Consider the following 13,183-nt stretch of genomic DNA (forward strand, 5'->3'; position numbering starts at 1 on the left):
CATTAAGGACAGATTCAAGTTACCTAACAGGTTTCATACGATATAATTTAAAAGTTGATTATAATCATGGACGATTGGTAAGATGGCAATTATTTTTGTTACAATATCCAATAAAAATTGAATATATTAAGGGTGACAAAAATGTTATTGCAGATACATTAACAAGAGAATGGAGTTCGTCTACAACGCATTAGATCAAGAAATTCAAAAATATGAGCAAGAACTTGAAAAATGCAAGCATTGTCAGCAAATAAGGACACAGATCCAATCCCTCAAGAAGGCCATTGAAACAATGAAATCAACACAATAAGCAAAACCATCAGAGTTCAGCCAGCTAAGCATGGTGGACAAATCAGGTGAAGAAAAAATTTCAGAAAATAAAACAATTGCTGAAATTATTAAAAAATCTACCCAAGATAAAAAATATTATGTAATTTATAATGGCCCTATGAAAGGTGTATATGATGCCTGGGAAAAAGCGGCACCCTTCACACATCAATCAAGGATAATTCATAAAGGAGGGTTTTTAACACTGGAAGAAGCAAAGGAATCCTTCAGGGAATATGAAGCTCTCCATCCGGAGCAAACCCTAAAAAGAGCAGATAAAGCTCCAATTCAAACCCAGAGAACAGGGATAATTAGAAACATTCCTACAAGGGCTGAAATCAAGGAAAAGAAAAGGGTCTGTAGATCAAATCTCAGAGAAACCCTTAACATAGTCTTGAATTGGACTGAAGAAAAAAGGACAATTTTGGAATATTATCCTATTGCCAAAGAACAGCTAACAAAGTTGGTTATATTTCCAGATGCTTCCCCATCTGACACCTATCAGTTTTTCCAGTATGGATTAATTGATACAATTTTAATTTTTAATGATCTAAAAATTATTAGTGAGTTTCTTGCAGGATTCGTTGATGCAGTAAAGAGATTTAAAAATATGATTGACAATGTAAATCCAAGGGATATATCCCTAAAATTTACAAACAGTCAAACTATTTTTAATGAAGAAGAAGAATGCTTGGTTCCAGCACACCAAGTAATATTCATGTCCGTCTTCCCAGGAAATTTTCAACCAATTGATCAGATTCAAGATTTAACAATTTACAGTCATGAAGGAAGGCTAGCCAGCACATTAGCAAGGGTCTTTGAAAGAACTCAAAAAATAACGAAGGAATCTCACACAAGGATTAATTATAAAAGTAGAAATACTCTGCTTGTGTCTAGTAAAAGAAATGAAATTGAAGAAAGAGAGATGAGACTCTTGGTGGAATTTGAATCAGCATTCTACAACTTATCTGGACTTTTAGAAAAGCTCCCTGAAGGGATAAAGAGGAATCTCTGCTATTTGATAAAAGACAGAGAAGACCACACGTGCCAGCTATGTGCCTCAGAGATATCTGAAGAAAGCAATAATGAAACGGAATCAACCCACATGATAAAGGAAGAAGACAATGCATCTGAAGGTCACATGATAAAAGAGGAGGACAGTGCATCTGAAGCATCTCTCAACATTATTGCATAGTGACGTAAGCACTTAGGTCATAAAGCACCAACAATGTAGCTGGTGCAAGATAACAAAACAATGACGTAAGCAATGACGTCATAAGAAGGGTAAGGATGGGAATTGTCCATCAAACCCAACTATTATAAATAGGTTGCTTAGGCAATTGTAGAAGGCATCAGACAATAGAAAGCAGAAGGCTAGGAGTACTCATATGCTAGGAGAGCAAGGAGGAAGCTGCCAAGGCGATTCTATAGTCTGCGGAAGAATTCTCTTAGGGAAAAATAATTCTAAACTCCCCTCTGGAGTTAGTATCTACAATCTCTCCTCTGGAGATAAAAACATCTTATGTAAAATATACTAAATAAAGGAAGTTTTTCTCCAGAAAGGTACATCTTCATCTTAGACTTTAAATTATGAATTATTTAGAAAGTTTAGAATTAACAGAAGAATCTGATTATTATAGATTAAATGCTTTATTAGATAATGAAAAACAGGCTATTCTAAAAATAGAATTAAATCTCAAATCAAATGAAAACTTTAATAAACAAAATCTCTTAAAAGAAGTTTTTAATAGAAAAAATATAATATACTATAGAAAAATTCAACTTGAAGCCCCTATAAAGATAAAATCCGCCAATGGAGAACTTGAAATAGCTTTGATAAATGATGAAGAATTGAGTAAACAGATTGAGAAAATTAAGGATCAACAAAAAAGATCTAAAATTGGATGGATTCATATTAGTACTATACAAGTCTTAATCAAATCTACATATATGAAAGGAATTAATTCACCAATAAGCTTAGCAATCTGTGACAAAAAAATTACTGATGACCCAATAGATCAAATAATCGGAATTGTTCATGGAAACTTGGCAAACGTAAATGTTAAATTCAATGCCCATCTTGGATATGCTATACCTTTATCAACTGAAATTCTTGGAAGATCTATAAGTTTGGCTTATAAATTTCACAGAAAGAATCTAATGGAACAAGATGATGAACCATTTTCAATTACATATGCTATAAATTATGCTTTAACAAATAGCCATCATAGTATAATATTTAAAAACAGAGAAAGAATTTATGTCGATGAATTATTTCAGAAAATTGTAAAAACAGAAATACCAAAATATAAAACTATTGAAAACCCAGTTCTATTATTAAAAGAATCATCAGGAAAATTAGTTTCATCGAATTTTCAAATAAGAGAATCTAAAATTAATAGCCCTTTAAGTTTATCTAAGTTAAAAATTAAAGAAGAAAATTCTGAAATAAAAGAATTAACAAAAAATGTCGAAAAGTTAAATGAAACCCTAAACACTAAATTATGACAATAAATAAAGAAGAAATATATGTAACTTATCAAGATAAAAAACAAGAGCTCTTTGAAAGAGAAAATCGTTTAAATTATTTACAGTTTTCTGGAATAAATCAAAGGGCATTTGAAGCTCTAAAAATAATTTATGACAAGTTGAAAAGAGAAGTTGAAGAGCTAGAAAAATTAATAGAATCTCTGGAAAATAGTGATGAATCGATGATAGAGTTTGCAGAAATTCTAAAATAAATAATGAAGCATTAAAAGATTGAAAAACCAGAAAATAAAATAAAAAGAAAAAGGGCGGAAAAATTAAAAAGTAAAATAAAGGAATATAAAAGGGAATTAAATAATCTTCAGATCGAAATTGATGACCTTATAATAAAAAGGATAGAAATAAGAATAAATATAAACAAGTTGGAATGAAACTTAAAAAATTTATAAATGCCTGGAAAACCATATTATGACTTAAAAGAATTAAAACTGTTGAAAGAAAAAATGGAGAATGAAGTTGAAAAATTAAAAAGATATTTAGAAACAACAGAAAGTGTAGAAATAAAAGAAGTTTTTGAGGATTTGAGAAATTATATTAAAGAAAAAGACAAACAAATAAAAGATTTTATATACAATAATCCATGCAAAAAAGAATATTATAAACTAAAACAAGATTGAAAAAACTATAAAAATCAGAATTATAAATCAAGGACTAATAATAAATAATCACAGAAGAAAAATAGTAGAAATGATCAATACTTTAGATTATAAATTTGCAAATTATTTAAATAAAGCACCACCAATTGAATCTATACAAATTATAAACTTATACGAAGAATTAATTTCGAAAAAGAAATTAAAAGAAAAGTCGACTGTAAAAAATTGATATAAGAGCCAAGTTAACGATTAAGGATAACACTTTCTCTTTAAGCAACACTTTTTAGTGACACACTTTTCAGCCACAAAAGACAAAAATCTGTATATATCCATCTGTACACTAGATGGACCCATTTGTATTATATCAATTTATTGTAACAAATTATATCGATTTACTAGTTAGTAAAACTTGAGATATTTTTACCAATAAATTGTGATGGATTGGAATTATTTATGAAAATTATATTATTGAAATATTTTATTATGAAAATCAAATTAAATAAAAAAATTAATGAAAAAGAGTATTAAGAAATTATAAGGTAAACAATTTAAATTTGTGTTAAAATTTAGTACTTCTTTAATTAAGTACTCTTTTTTCGAAATTTTTTTTATTTAATTTGGTCTTTTTAATAGAATTAATAAAAATTATAAAAAAATAATTAAAAATTATACAAAATCAAATAAAAAAATAACAAAAAAATTATATAAACATAGCAGTGTTTAAGAAAGGAAGAGAAGTGATGGCGACGGAAGAGAGAGAGAGAGAGAGAGAGCCTATACGATGGTGATGCCACGAGCTCGACCTTCGTGCGATGCCGAGGAATAGAAAATAAAAATAACAATCACAACAATAGAAAATAAAGTAAATAGACATTTGCTGACAAAACTGACCATAAAAGATTGAAACTAAAGTTATACACATGTAAGATAAGTTTCGCTCGACAAAAATGACCAATTATTAAATTTATGTTGACAAGTCTGTAAGTACCCTTCTCATTTTCTCTTCCTTCCTCATATTTCTATCATAACTACTACTATCTCTACTGCAAAATCTACCATCCCACTATATCTACTCTTTTACTCCCACTAGATATTAATAGTAAGATTTGAGCAAAAAATAAAAAAATAAATCAAATTTATACATTAATTAAAAATTCTAATTTTTTCTTCTAAAGCCAAATCTATCTACGATTACACTGCCCTTTGGGTACCCAAAAAAAAAAAAGAAAATCTAATTTCATTTAATTTTGGATAATGTTTAAAAACAAAAGTATGACAAAAAAAAAAGTTGACTCATACGTCGTGCAAAGGCAAGGCAGAGATGTTTAGACAGAAGCAACAACACTATCTACTCTCTCTCCCCACATTTTTTGCACATTTTGACCACGGCAGACCATAACCGTTATTGTGTTGTGGTGTTGGCGGTGGTCGTCGGTGGCGACGTGAGTGATAACTTGTTCTAGATTTGATTGGATGGAGTTAGCAGTGGCTCCGGTGGTCTAAGCGAGATTCTTCCATAACTGATTCTCGAGGCTGAGCAATTTGACGCGTTCTTGTAAGGCAAAGTTGAGCTTTTTCTATCTTTTATTTTTTGTCATCCCTCTCCTTCAGCTTCGTCGTAAACCGTTTTGGAGTCTTTTTTTTATTATTCATTTTATGAATGTAACTTGTTTTAATTTTTTTAGGGATTTTGACTCTATTTTATTGTTGACTTGTGAAATTTTTACACTATTGTATATTTTTTTTCTATGATTGTTAGTTAAATATAGTTAATGATGGATGATGTTAAACCTATGATTGTGGTGGTGCTAGTAGAAAATAATGATGAATATGAAAAACAGTTGCGATGATGAACGACAATGGTGGAGGATGACTATGAAAATGTGATGACAAGGGTATTGGTAGTGGTAATGGAAGAGGAAGTGATGGTAAAGTTGATAAAAAAAAAGGTAGAAGTAAAGGAGTAAATCTGGTGGGATGGTAGATTTTATTGTGAAGATGGTGGTGATTATGAAAGGAAGATGAAGAAGGAAGAAGAAAGGAGAGGGGTACTTACGGAATTGTAAACAAAAATTTAACAATGTGTCATTTTTGTCGAACGAAACCTATCTTGTATGGGTATAACTTTAGTTTGAATCTTTCATGATTAATTTTGTCAGCGGCCTAATCTTTTTTAATAAGAAATGACTATTTACTCAGAAAATATATTATAGTTATAAATTTATATTTATTATACTTTTTTTACTTAATACATTTAATAAAAAGAATCATGTATAGAAAATAATATTTTTTTGTTTAACCGAATTTAACTAAGTTTGACCAGGTCATTTTAAATCGGTTTTAAATGGGTTTAAACGCTTCGAAATTTTGATCATATACCCCATTTAGGTCATCGTTTTGTAAAATCGTTATTGTAGACTCTTTTAAGTCATTCTTTAACACCGTGACTTTTAGGTCACTCTCCAAAACCGTGACCATAGTGTAAGACCCAAAACCTTTGAAAAAGGGCTATCATTAGCTAATTTCAAATTCAGTGTTTCTGTAGCTTTAATTTCAGAAATTTCTTTATTAAAGAAAATTAAAGCGAGTTTTGATTTATTGAATTTAAGATAAGTTATGATTATTATCCAATTTGATAATTATTGGATTATTTGCTATAATTATATTATAAAGTTGATAGTTATGAAATAATAAGGATTTTTATATGATTTGGATTAAATAATTAATATTTTAAATATTAATACTGTTACTTTGGAAAATAAAGGGTTTAATTATATTATTTCTAATTATTTTGATTTGGGCATTTTATGGAAAATAATTTGTACAATTGATGATCAAATAGTATTTTTCTATATGTAATTAGTATGGAATTTAATTTGGGTTTCAATTACTATATTACCCCATAATTTTATTAAAAAATTACCTAAACTACCCCTAACCCTAAAAACCCTAACCCAGTTAACCTTTCCCTCTAACCCTACAGCCACAAAACCCTCCCCCAACAACCAGCAGCAGCAACGCTGCAATGGAAAAGGAAAACAGAGGCAAAATCAGGGATAGGGGAAAAAGGGGGAAGCAGGGAAGGGAGATCCGAGAGGGGAGGAGGGCGACGCAGCCGCCGAGCCCGTCACTGTGCCGATTCGTCGCACGAGGAGCTCGTGCCGTCGCCGATCATCCTTGCGCAGCATCAGAGGCAGAACCGCGACCTGAAGAGAGCGCGAGCCATAACCACCGATGGAGAAGGAGGAGCGAGCGCGGAGAAGGTGAAGTCGCCGCTGTCGCCGGCACCTCCAGCCCGCGTCACCGCCGAACGCGCCGTGACCTCTGCCGTCGCCAGTCTGGTTTGCTCTGCCGTCGTGCCGTTGAGGAGAAGGCCGTCCAGACACACCGAACAGGAGAGACAGAGAGATCTGAGACTGAGCTGGGGTTCAACCACCATGCCCAGCCGTGCTTGCGTCGCCGGCGCCGCCTCGGTTGGAACTGTCGCCGTCAAAAAGGGGTTCAGGACGCCAGAGGTGTCACTGCGGGAGAAGAAAGCTGCATCTCTGTGATTCTGACCCCTAGGGATGGTTCTGTGACTTCCGGGACCACCGCTGGAGCTCCGGGCTGAGCTTCTGCCACTTGAGACACTGCTGCCGTCGCCGGAAAAGTATGCCGGTAAGGGTTTCGAACTTGGTTTTCGTTTCTTGTGGGATTATGGGAGTTTTATTGTCGCGGCATGTTGGTTTCAGTCACTATCGCCGGAGTCCGGTCGCCACTGCTGCTTGAGGTGGCTGCCGGGGCTACCGCCAAACCGGTTCAGAGGCCGTTGCTATTTTTGTTTTCGTATTACAGTAAGTATTTTACGTTTCGAAAACCTCCGCGTTAATGTCCTGTTATGTATATTAAGGTCTTTGCGGTATTAATGTGTTAGGAGTTAGAATCCGGTTTGCTTATGCCGCTTGTAGCTGTTTCTGCTTTTGAGAGAGCAAGCAGAGCCAAGGTTTTGATTGCCGGTGATTTCGGGCCGAGCAAAAAGGAGTCAGTTAACGAGTTTGGGATGTAGTTTCAACGTGTTGAGGTAGGGGTGCTTTCCAAAAACTATATTTTGTGTATTGGAATTATTACATATGGATACTGGTGCGAGATATTGTGTATTTGGTGATTGTATCTGCCTTATGTATTATTTGATTGACTCGAATGACTATGGATGTTGGTTTGGTTGAATTGTTGTGCGGCTTTGTGAAATGTAATGTCTGAAGTTGATTCTTTAAAGATTTGAGATATGAGTTTAATCCGTTGAGGATTGGTTTGAATTGATTCAATTATTTTGATGATGTGAAAGATAGAATACTCTTGAAATTCAGCCTAGGTTGCTTAAATTGATTTGGTTTTGATAAATGATTTAATGCTGAACCGATTCTTTAAAGCTTTGGAAAGGAGTTGATTCAGTTGATATTGGTGTGATTTTGAAACGTTTTCTTGAGATATGCCAATGAGGCGACTGTTGGATTTAGCTTGATTTTGAATTGATTTTGGATTCTGGACTGTTGAAAAGGATTGTGGAATGGTTTAGTGGGGACCCGAACCGGGTGGCAAAGTCCAAGTTTTAGGGGAGGTGCTGCCGAAATTTCTATAAAATCCGAGTCTTTATTGAATGTTGTCTGGAAAAATGATGAGTTAAAGACTTCTACTATTTTACTTGAATTATCAAGAAAAGAATGATTCATGCTTTTGAAATGAATTATTAAAGAGGAAATTGTGATTCAGTCTTGCTTCTTAAGAAAGGCATTGTATCTCTTTCAGAAAAAAGTTATTTAGATGAGACTTGTGTTTTAAAGCTGTTTGGATGTGAAAAGGATTTATGCCTTTGAATTTGACTTGGGGGTTTTAATTAAAGAAGTTTCAATGACTTTGAAAGAACCTGAGTGTCTATTGACAAGTTTCATTTTGAAATGTTTTGAGAAAGGTTTTGAGTACTCTTTGAATTCTGAATTCTTGCAAGACTAAAACAATTTTTAACAGTTGAAACGTTTTAGAATTTGTCATGGGGGTTAAAGCTGGTTTTGCCTAAGTAAAGGAAACGGCTTTGAAGGAAGTAAATGATTACGTGACTCGGTTTGGCTTAGATCTTATTTTATTACTCAAATCGGAAAGCCAAGGTTTTAATGATTTTAAATGAATTTGGCGAAATGAGTTATGCTATTCTCCCCTAAGGACTTGGGACTCTGCCGAGGAACTTTTGTTACAAAAATCCCATTGTTGGATGGGTGATTTTGAATGATTCAAAAGGAATCTTTAACTTTCCATGGTTTTGGAAGTTTTGGAAAGAGGAAGCCGAGAGTGGCTTATTTCAAAAAGGGAATTTTCCTTGAGTAAAATTGGCTTATGAGCCTGAGATAATTTGAGAAATGAGATCTTTAAAGCCAAGGCTGAAAAGAGTTGAAACTTGATTTCAAAGTGAAATGAATTGAGAAAATGATTTATGGCTTAAATGCCGATTTCATGAATTTGATGATTTTGAATGTGGAAGTGCTGTTTTATTATGAGCCGGAATGGCTATGTATGATTATGAATATTGACTGGTTCTGGATTGAACCGTGAGCCGGAATGGCTGTGTGTGATTATCAATATTGGCTGGTTCTGGACTGAACCGTAAGCCGGATGGCTGAGATGGATGTTGATCCATGGATGAGAATGAATACATGTATATGCTGAATTATTGATAATTGTGATTTTTGCACTTCCACTATTGGAGATGAGGGTTTCCCTGGGTAGTAGCAATGGCTAGCCACCATGTGCTCCAGGTTGAGACTCGAAGCTCTGTTAACCCAATGTCGTAAGTGTGGCCGGGCACTGTGAAAGGCCCGGATGAGCTCGCCCCCATAAATATTCACCAGTGATGGTGATGGATAAATATTCACCAGTGAGGGTGATGGATATGGATCATGATTATGATCAAGTTTATGATGAGTATAACTCGAGTTGGGGATGCACGACAGAGGGACAGTCCAATGGTTAGCTACCAGGACTTGTCGGGTTGGCTCTATAACCGACAGATGATATCATCAGCCACTAGGGACAGGCATGCATCATATGCATTTGTGTGACATTGGTTGGGTGTGCATATTATACTTGGTTTGCCTATCTGATTAATTGCTAACTGTTCTACTTGTAATAACTGTTTGTTTGTGCTTGAACTTCCTATTTGTGTTTGCATCTGGAACTCTGTTGGATTGTGGTGATTGGTTGTTGGTTGGATTGTTTGGGCCTAGGGCCGTGGTTGGAAAGAGATGAACTGACGGTTGATTTCGGTTTTGTGTTTCTGGTTTGGAATAAAATTATGAAAGGCTATTTTGGTTCCGCATAGATAAACCGTTTTGAAAGGCTTTTGAGTTTTGAGAATTGAACGGTTCTTCTTTCCGAAAAGATTTCCGACTTTACTTTCATTGTAAACCGTTGTTTTTGAAAAGAGGCATAAGACGGTTATGAATCACTGGTGCGGTTATCTTCATGTATCCTATTACAGTAATTCCCAAAAACCCTTTACTGAGAACCCTTTCGAGGATGATGTTCTCACCCCCCTACATTTTTCCCCTTTCAGGATATGGGCGCAGAAGTTACGAAGAGCTTATTTAATTGTTGTTGTGATGCCCTGTATCGTTTTAGTTATGGTTTATTGTACCCTCGCCTTTATCTTGATATATTCTGTAAGAGGGATAGGAAATTGTATTGGATTATGCTTGTAATAATATTTATATATATGTATGTATATATATATATATATATATATATATATATATGTATGTACTCTTTATGAGTTTCTGTAAGTTGTATGGATGTACGTTGTATATCAAAAGTATTTTTGGGAGCGGTATTGCGGTTTAAAATTTCAAACAGGCTCATATTTTAATATTAATTAGTATAAGTGTCGTCGTAATATCCGAGCTATCAGAGTTGCGCAGCCGGAAGCGTTGTCTTTGGTAGTCAGGGTGTTACACATAGACTCCTTTCAAGTCACTCTTTAAAACTCTGACTATAGATCCTTTTAGGTTGTAAGAACCGCGAATTAATTAACTGATTAATTAACGTAAAATAAATATAATTTAATTGCCCAAAATAGTGTCAAAATTTTAGAATATTAATTGAAAAATTTAAATATGATATTTAGACTCAGTAGATTTTTCTGAGTTAAAAAATATAATTTTCTTCAGAAAATTGCGTAAAAACCGGTAACGGTAAATTAACCGGCAGTACCGGCTCAAGTCTGTTCGCTACTGTGCGAGAATAATATAAACAGTAGAAAATCTTATAAAAATCTTTATCATTGAAAACTAGACACTAATTTTAAAGGTTTGACCCAAAGTTGGGCCAAACGGGCCAAAAACGCTAACGGGCTCGATCGGGTCTAAGTTGGGCCCAAGCCTAACATATAAAAGGTCACTTAAGTGACGAATTCACTCACTTTCAGCACAAGGAGGCTGAAGCAGCATGAATAAGAGGAAGAGAGGAGAGGGTTTCACAAATACTATTCACCTCATCATTCATTTGATCATAACTCGAGCTACAATGCTCCGATTCGCGTGTCATCAGCGGCTACGTAAAGCTCCCGCCGAGCCCGTCAGCTCTATCTAACCTTTGTTGGTAAGAATTAGAATTTTCATCTCTTTTTTCTACCCTAAAAATCCGAAAATATGGGTGATGATTTTGAAGAAATTTTTGTGCCTTGATTGTTTAGGTGGTGCTTAAGATTTGGCTATTGGTGGTTTGTGCCCCAAACACCATCGGAAAAGGTAAGGAAACTCTTTACCTTATGAAATTGTAATTTTGATGAACCCTAGATATTGATTTGTGTTAATTGATGTGTATAGCTTGGGAAAAAATTGGTTGTTGATGCTTGTTGAAGCTTGTTGGTAATTTTGGAAGCTTGGAAGTGAAGTTGCAAGCTGGAAACCTGACCTTGGAGGTGTTGGAGCCTTGAAAATTGAGGAAAAAGTGAAATTGGAAGTGTTCTGGGTTGAGCAGAAAATCGGCCAAGGTATGGTTTCGGTTTCCTGTATCTAAAATGTAATGTGGTGTGAAAACTTAGGCTAGTGACTCATAGGATAGGAATTGAATTTGTGATGATGGTTGATTGGTTGTTGGAATTGTGGCATAATTATGTAATTATTGGTTTTTGGAGGGTATGATTGAAGTTCTTGATTGATGATGTATGTGAGTTTTATATGATGATGATACTTGGTATATGTAAAGTTGAATTTAAGTTGAAATTTGTGCTTGATATGGATAATTGGTCTTGTATGTTGATCTTGTGGAATTAGAGACCTTGGTGGCGGAGTTTGATGAAAATGGAAGGTTGGTATTCGATGATGTATATTGTGGATTATTGAATTAAAATTTATGAATTAGAGTGTTGATGTGTTGTGGAATGAATATGGAAGTTGTAATGTCATTGAGATTGAAATAGTAAGGTTTTGGTTGGTTTTAAAATGAATTTGGAATTATATGTTTTGGAAATTGGGAGTTTATGAACTTTGGTAAAAATAAAATTTTGATGAACTTCAATGAATCATATCTCAAGCTATTGCTTTTGAAAATTGATGATTTTTATATCAAATGAAAGATAATTTCACAAGCTTTAAAATGGTTTAAATTTGATGAAAATCTGAATTTTGTGGAAGGAGATATGATCGTTAAAAGTTGGGGTCTGAAATCTGAATTCTGTGAATTTTGCAGAATTTGAGATTTCTGGTTTGTGTGCGCACGCACAGCCCTATGCGCATGCACACCTCGTGGACTTTTGAATTTGTGCGCACGCACAGCCTTGTGTGTACGCACACACGGGGAAAGGGCTACTGATGGGAGCGCTAGCACACAGCCTTGTGCGTACGCACACGTTGGGAAGGACGTTCTATTGATGGCACTGGCACGCCTTGTGCGCGTACTCAACAATGAAAAATTTTCTTTCTGTGCGTGTGCACAGCTCTGTGCGTACGCACACTTTCTGAAAACACTTCTGGTCGTGCACACGCACACCCCTATGCGTACGCACACGAACCTGTTTTCTTATGAAACCTTTGATTTCAAGTCCTTCACCTTCCCAACAAGTTTGTGACCTTCCGAGAAGCTGTTTTAAGCTTATAAATTCCCATTTTCACCCTTTTAAGTCTTAAATCAATATAAAATGCCTAGTGATTGAGAGGAAGCTAGGTAAGGGGGTAACTTGTGAATAAAGAAAGAGGATATAATGAGAAGTTATGACTAATGATGAGGTTATGAGTTGTTAAGGAGGATGGTGGAGTGCTGTGTATATGATATGAGCCGAATGGCTGTGTATATGATATGAGCCGAATGACTGTGTGTGATATGAGCCGAATGGCTATGTGTGATGATGGTTTATGGTTGATTATGAATTGTGATTTTAAGCCGAATGGCTATTATAAATTGTAATTTATGGCTGGAAATGAAAATGTGAATGTGAATCATTATTTTATCTTGAGTTCTCTTTCTCGAAAGTGTGACCCCAGAGAGATGGTGGAAGGTGAGGATCCCCTTCCTTGTTCCTTCTGGTATTATAAAATCACTGCCAGCGAGATGTTGGGAGGGTAGGATCCCCTCCTTGGTTCCTCATGGGCATATGAGAACGTACCTCCTGTGTTGATGCAATGGTTGTAGTTTCGCCCCACTTGCTCCAGGTTGGTTAATATAGAGGCTCCCCGAGTGGGCGCAAGGCT

General features: G+C 34.9%; 1 pseudogene; it reads left to right on the top strand.

Annotated features, from left to right (window-relative positions):
* The first annotated feature begins 6,495 nt into the window (after positions 1-6,495).
* On the top strand, positions 6,496-7,515 carry LOC148553989 (uncharacterized; annotated as a pseudogene).
* The last annotated feature ends 5,668 nt before the right edge of the window (positions 7,516-13,183 follow it).

This window comes from Arachis ipaensis, chromosome B7 (assembly GCF_059453495.1).
Source record: "Arachis ipaensis isolate K30076 ecotype BB chromosome B7, ASM5945349v1, whole genome shotgun sequence".
Lineage (NCBI taxonomy): Eukaryota > Viridiplantae > Streptophyta > Magnoliopsida > Fabales > Fabaceae > Arachis > Arachis ipaensis.